An 8,235-nucleotide genomic window follows, 5' to 3' on the forward strand; every position below is an offset into this window, starting at 1 on the left:
GTCCTGGCCCGGCCGAGCACTTCCATTTGTCATCATCAAATCATCGAGGGGCCCACAGATACCGCTTTTATCCCGAAGGTAAAAGGAATGGATAAACTTCGACTCATATGGCTTGTTCTACTACTTGTTGAATCATACACAAAGACATGTTTTATAACATCGAGTTACCAATGCGTTTCGTGTAATCAATGTTCTATCAACTCATAGTAACAACTCATATCTCTAGGTTTGAAGAATATAAGATATTATCGTCTCATGATCACTCGTGATAAAATCCATGAAGTGATTCCAATGAGCGCGGGTTGAATCCAATACTCAGAACTTATGAGCACTCATGAGTGTTGTAGCCCTTTGTCCAACATCTTAGACCTTTACAAGCCAACCCATGACAGTCTTAATTCATATCTACTTCCAACATATGACCGACTGTGGATGGTTTGAATAACTTAGTCATTTCGGAAGAATAACCTAGTTTATTCGGGAAGTCAAAACATGCAAAGTGAAACACAATAATAATTGAATCCAATATGGTATCAAAACCTATGAACATAAATAAAACACCTTTTATTTATCACCATATAATTACAAAATATTTATTGTATACTGTTTCAGCTATCAACGTTATTCTTGAATTTAAAACAATAGTTGTCCCATGCTCCAAGCATGTACACTATGTTTTTCTAAACACTAGTCATGCCATACACCAAATATGCATACTATGTTTGTCTATGATCTTTACTTTGTGAACTAGATCAATTGAACATAATCTTCAATGATTCTCTTTTCACACTCCCAAATCCTTACTGCAAATGCAAGAATTCCAAATTCATGCCATTTACTGAAATCTGTTTGATTCTAAACTTATATGCATTGATCCTCTTGTGATGATTATGCACAAATTCACAAGGACTTGGCAACAATCATTTACGGAGTATTCCAAAGGAGATCAACTCCTTGGAAACATCCTTCTTGCATTAAGTTTCCTAATCTTAAACAGATTGAAAAATCTAACTTTGAAACATTTCCAGATTCCATTTTGACTATCACTTCTGAACAAGAGTTGCCTCCTTACAGATTATGTCAATATGGTCCTTCCAGAATTATCACTATACTTCCAATTGTCCTTGAGCAACCAACCTTTGGTAAACCTTAGATTGTCCTCGACAATTGTTTAATCTTTTTAGTCATATCCAGTTCTAAACCTTTTCCCTTCTTAATGCCCCAGGCATTTTGAAATTTTTAGAAAGGATGAATATAGCACATGTAATCGATCCTATATCCGAAGCATATGGGACACGATTCATGATGTCTCACATAAAGACTAAACCAGTCTTTTGCTATAACATTTCCATTTCAATTTGCCAAGTTCTCATAATTCAGATTATGAAAAGGGATGCCGTAATCATAATCGAATTTAAGAACGCAAATAATGGACCCATATACAGAATTTCTTTATGTTGAGCCATTCCAACATGAAATTCATATATATCCTTGACTAAATGATTAAAACCTCACGATCTAAGCTTATAGATTTGAGATGAAGTATAATTTCCTCTCCCTTAATTATAGCAAAACAACTTTTTCCCAATTGAAACCTTTTGTTTTCTATAATTAACATTGCTAGCTTGCAATACTTATCGTAATTATCATGCTCCCACTAACATGATGATTATTAGCATAACACTTATGCTCCCACTAGCTTTGACATGTACTCAGAAAGCTCGACTTCTAGAAATCAATACTTTATTGACTTTCTGACCAAAGTTCAGATTTCTGATACTAGATTGTTTTGATAAGACTTTATCAAAAAAACATACACCTTCCCTTAGATAGCACATTTGTGTGTCTAAACAATTATGAAGAGGGATGCCGTAATCATAATGGTTAGACCTTTTTGCCACTTCAAGTCCAAGTTAGTGTGTCGGTAAACCACACACGCTCCACTAACGACTTTGAGAATGCAAATATCCCAATTGCTATCTAGCTAAAATCTACTTGGTGGAAGTGTTTCCTCACCATCATTTTCATGAATCAGAGAGAAACCTTATGACACTTAGATTTATTGGTGTATGAGTTCCTACCCATATGAATTTGTCAAAACCATAATCACAAGACAAGGATAATGACAAATCCAAAACCATATGGATTGAACTCAATCTTAATTTCTTGCCACCTGGCAGCTCAAGGGCCTACCATTGCTTCCAAGTTGTTGTGCAACACATTGAGAACTCTAAGAACTCATATGCAAAGCCAACTTTAACTAGAATGGGCACAGAATATGTCAACACGATAGGTTATAAACCTCAAGTCGTGTGCTAGTGAAGAACTTCAGGTTTCATTCTTGATTAGTTCTTGAGAATTTCAAGACCTTTAAGACTCCCACTGTCCTCTTGACCTATAAGACTCCCTTTTCAAACATCCAAGAGATAGTGCGGATTCTAATCAAGACAAACACTTCACACAATTGGCCTTAGTTGGTCTTTGTTTTATCCAAAACATCACAACTTACCAATTTCAAATGTACAAGAGTAGAAAACTTTTACTCTTACATTTGACAAGTGTTTTAAACCTTCTTTAAGACATGTCACTCATATTACAATCTTGGAGTATGACTCTAAGACTTGTATTGGAACGAAGTATGACTCATCTTCTTGATTTAACCATTTCAACAATTTCAAGATCCCTTCTTCTTAGTCATAAGAATGCACTAAGACTTCCTTAGAGAACTAATTTTGATATGGTTTCTTAATTATTAAGATGATCACAAAGCTAATACTAAAGTACTCTCCCATCTTTTCAGATTTGAGAAACTTTTATCCTTCTGCCTAATTTGATTCTTCTTATCCGCTCTGCTATGCATTGAAACCTTTTCCAATGTCTCAGAGTTACACTTACGCTTGTAAGTATAATCATATTTACTAAGCTTTAGTAAACTATGATGAATAGCCTTATATCTTTTGTGGTGGAGTTAATCAGTGCACAAGACTATGTACTCGATCCCTTAGTCCATTACTTGACTCACACATCCATGTGAACAAGTAATTAGTCTTAATTTTTTCCAATACTTGGAAGTTCTCATTCATCATGCTATACAACTTGCATGATTCCAAGTTTCGGTCCAATTGAGACTTGGTGATGAGAATCTTTCCTTTATTTGATAAATTTAGACATTACCACAAATGAAAGAATCAATTTCATACTTCCACTCTTGCTATTAATGGAATGATATAAGCAACAATTTTTCCCTCAAATGCCATTGTAAGGATATTTTAAAATAACTAAAATCGAAAATTTTCTTTATTTTAAAACTTTGCGGAAAACTTATCCTTACAATCCATATGAAAACTTGTTGTTATCTATTCCTAAGCAATATCTCATAACTCCTAAGAAGTAGCTCAAGAATCCGATTTTCAAACTACGCGATAGAAATCCATCTATGCGATCAGATTCAGCATATTCTTTCTTTAAGTTCCTTTACTTTTCTTTGATTCTTAAAACATTACCATGTGACCCAGTCACATCATGTATCAGGAATCTGAAAACAGAAACTTAACAGAGTTATATTAGTGGACTTTTACCTGAAGTAGAGTCAATCTTATTGACTTTAACATCCTTAGGTAAATCAGGCAGCTTCGCAACCAATGCCCCTTCCTTTGGCAATATAAACATATGGACCCTTTGATAATGGTACACGAGACTATCACAGACTTAGACTTTTTCTCTTTACCATTTGGTCAACCGAATTGACTATGGCCGATCCCTTTCCATTGGGAAGAGAATGTTTTTCTGGATTTCCTGTGTCACTATTGTCAATGTCCATAAAGTTTCAGGAAGTTGATCTTAACAAATAGATAAGATCATTAAGGGTCTCGTCATAGTCTTTTTCATAGGTTTTCAAAAGAACTCACTATGTGACTTAGAAAGTGATTGAACCACCAACTTTCTCAAGACTTTGACACCCAACTCTCCCGGCTTGTCAATATGTGACTACATCTCCAAGATGTGACCACACCAAGACCTTTTCTTGCCAATAGGGCTCGAGTGACCTTTAACTTTTCAAGAACTTGTGGGTTAGGGAGAATAATTGGAGGAGGTGAAAGAAGTATGATATCCATGGGACATCATCTTCATTAGGAATGCTTGTTTCAAGAGATTTGGGAAGATCATACATGTCTAAAACAGACATGCTTTTTGGGAGATATTCAAGATAGTTGATTTAAAGTCCTTAATATGACACCCAATATGAAATATTAAGGCTAGGACCCAACAAACTATTTTATAACTTAGAAGAGGTATGCCGTAATCCAAGCTATAAAACAATTTGAAGGTAGGTGAATGACGATTCACCAATTTCCACCAAGATAAACGAAATGTATTATTAGGTTTTAATTGGATTTGAAACTCCTAGATCTTTTGAGATTCATTGAACTGTTCAATGGCATGTTTCAATCTCGAGTGTGCCCTTCAGGTTTTGTGACTGGGATGCCGAGGATCACAAAACAAGGTGTGAAGTAACCATGCAAATTACTTGGTACCCTTAAGTGTTTACCCCTCAATCGATGTGCCGGTTAACCACACACGCTCCATCGACACTATGATAAACATTAAGTTACCCTTTGCCTACCTTGTTAAATACGAGTTAGTGTGCCGGTTAACCACACACGCTCCACTAACTGACTTAAACAACGTGCAAAGTGTAATATCATGGATTAGCACCTTATTCACATTTTCCTAAGTAACTAAGATTGGGAATTCTTAAGAGTTTAGTTACTTAGTATTTATCATTAATACTTTTAATGAAGGGAGAATTATAGTCATGTCAAACCCGTTCGGCTAACGACCCTCCACCAGTCAAGCAAGCGGTAGGTGAGAGTGGACACCCATTAAGTTGCCATTTTATAGGCAACAACCTTATACCCACCTTATAGACTGGCTTCGTGAATGAGGCGTACTAGCGGTAAGACCGACTTTACTCTTATACATATATATATTATTAACTTATAATATTATAAAGTATAAGGGTTGAATTTTAACTTTTAAAATTCTAAGGGCTAACTTGGAATTAAAGTATTCATAAGAGAAAACTTTACAAATTCCAAAACTTGAGGGCAAGTTTTGAAACTATTCAAAACTAATTAATTCCATAACTTATGTGTTTAAAGTAGTTTTAATCCAAAAACTCTTCAAGTTCCATAACTTGAGGACAAATTATGGAAGACTTTAAACTAATAAAGAATTAACTTTTTCTTTATTTTATAACTTATGAAATTAATTAAGGTTACATTATTTATTTTTTTTATATTTATTTAATGAAGAGACTCTTGGTCCTCCATAACTTGAGGACAAATTATGGAGTCATAACTCCAATTAATTAGAACTAGACTATTCATTTTTGTAACCTTTGCCAACTTTATGAGTTTTATGAGTCTTTAATGTGACTCTTCATGTAACTTGAGGATAAGTTACACAAACACATTTTATACTCAACTCTTAGATTAAAATGGATTGAAAACAACTATTTCATTCAACTTTTCTATTAATCTAAGAAACTCATAAGAACAAGATAATTGAAATCAAACTTTTTCATGTAATTAGTCTAACCTTTAAACTAATACAAAACATGAATCTATTGACAATTATCTTTGAAAATGGATTAGCATGAACATTACCACATCAAAAAACAAGTTTATAAGTTCAAAGACAACTTAGGGTAATGTTCCTAGTCCATTTCTAGCCAAAAAACTCGAAAATATGTTGTCTGGGGTCCAACTCGTCGAGTGCATGAACACAACTCGGCGAGTTGGATGCATTTTGCCTTGGACTCGTCGAGTCCCTTCATGGACTCGGCGAGTCTGCTGGGCTGACAGCACCAATTTCGATTTTTCAGCTTCTATTGCAGGTATAACAAGAAAACAAGCCTAGGCTCTGATACTACTGTTGGGTTTTGAGCATTCTAACACTCCTAAGTGTACATGCAACCCTAAATACCTTGGATCTATGTTTTCTCTATTATACATGCAAATATGAACATCCAAGGTATTATCCTAATCTAGCATACAAAACTATCAATATAACAAGATAGAATACATACCTCTTTGATGTAGAATGTCTTCATGAAGCTTGAGTGCCTAGTGCCCCAAGTGTGACACCTCAAATGGTTCACACAACACCAAATACACTTGGAATAACTTGAGAGAATTCTACACTTCATAAAATCGGCTAGCCCTCTCTAGAATAATACTAGTGGCCGATTTTCCTCAAGAATAAGATGCTTATATAGTTATACAATTAGGGTAAACCCTAATTGTCATGACTTTCCATTTCCTTGGATCCATGGGTTCAAATACACCATGGAGCATCCATGGAGCATCATATGGGTTTTGGCCCAACTAGATAATCCATGGAGCATTAGCCCACTATACAAGTATGGATGATTTACACAATCAACCCACATATTTAATTAGTCTTCTTTTGATCACTCAATTAATGCTAGATTAATTCTTGATCAATACTAATTAAATAATCTCATTATTCTTATTATTAATATACTAGAACTTATAATATATTAATAACCATAAGTGTCTTATTTCTCTCATTTAGTCTATCCAAGTGCATGATGCCATGCAACCCAAATGGACCATGCCGGGTCGGGTCAAGTCTTACCAATTATACTTATGGACTTAGACATTAATCCAACAGTAGAAGATGGAGGAAATGCAAGAAAACATGTAAAACTTTGAAAGAAAGTGAAAGGGAATGAAAAAAAATTCAGGATTACCTTCAAAAATACTTCAAGATGATGAAGATTTTGAGTTTAAGGAGTGTTTTGGGTTAATTTTTTTGGAAAAATTTCGTGAGTTTGAGAGAGAAGAAGATAGAAAATACAGTGGTGGTGATGAAGAATGAGAGAGAATGATAGGTAGAGTGAGAGAGTGATTAATTGTTTTGGGAATCCACTTTTTGAAGTATGAGAGAGGGTGGCCTAATTTTAAGTATATAATGCCCTACCTCTCTTTTACTTTTATAAAAAAAAAATCAATTCTATTATAAAAATATCAAACTATTTATAAAATATACAACCTAATCAAGTTTTTCTTCATAAAACCTTGATTTTTGATTTATAAATTAAGGGTAAATGTTAATAACTTAATTTTTATTTTGCTTGATGATATTTTCCTAAATTTAGTAATTCTAAAGTGATATTATAAGGTTCATAACAAATTTTATGGAGTTTTAGGTGTTAATGTTTATAAATTTGAGTTTTTAGGGCTTTTAGGGTTTTGGAGTTTAATACATCTTTGGATATCAAAATAAATTGAATCTTTGAGAATTTAAATTATTTGTTTGTTATCTAACTCTTATTCAAGTTAGAAATAATGTTTGTAATTTATTTTTTATCGGTTTGTTGGCATTCTATGTAGTGGTTTCGAGATTCAAGTGAAATTGAGGAATCAAGCATACTAGTCCTAGTTTTCAACTTTGACTTAAGCTCCTACGAGACTTGGACCTAATTTATACCACTAGGTCAAGTTCATGATGTGTGTATATGATTAATAAAAAGGTGTTCAATTCAAGCAATTACCCGAATTTGAATAGTTGTTACAGTTAAAGTAACTTTAGAAGTCACATACCAATGTGAAATCTATGTACATTATCCTTTGATTGTAGTTGTTTCCAAGTTTCTAGTAGGTTATAACATAGCTCCTAGTTACAAAGTCTAGTATGTGTCGTGTCTATACGTGCAACTAAGTTTATTCAAATCTAGAATTATCACAAATTTTGATTGTTGTCACATCTACGGTAGGGGAAGGTAGTCCCACCTCGATTTGTGAACAACCGGCAGATGAGTATTGGTTAGTTGAAATGGGGTCTGCGGTGGGTAAGTGTCACACCCCGAAAACCGAAGGCGGAATCATTTCCGGGGTTGACTCCACGTTGAGTATCAAATCCAATGCACATAGTAAGTAAAGTAAAACAACCATTACATTACATAAGAAAAGTTTTACAGTTATTTCAAAAGTAAAGTTTGTACAGTTGTGATACATAGTATATATATGAACAAAATGAAACGGGTCTTCACGTACACCGTCTTCAAGCAAAAAGTATCTTCGAGTACCTGTTCTAACGCTGACCTGAGAACACAAGCGGTTTAAAAATCAGCATAACGCTGGTGAGTTCATAAGCGGTTTTTGTTTGTGAAAATGTTCAAGTTTCCTTTCTGATTCTACAATGTTA

This window comes from Lactuca saligna, chromosome 6 (genome assembly GCF_052625555.1).
Source record: "Lactuca saligna cultivar CGN05327 chromosome 6, ASM5262555v1, whole genome shotgun sequence".
Taxonomy (NCBI): domain Eukaryota; kingdom Viridiplantae; phylum Streptophyta; class Magnoliopsida; order Asterales; family Asteraceae; genus Lactuca; species Lactuca saligna.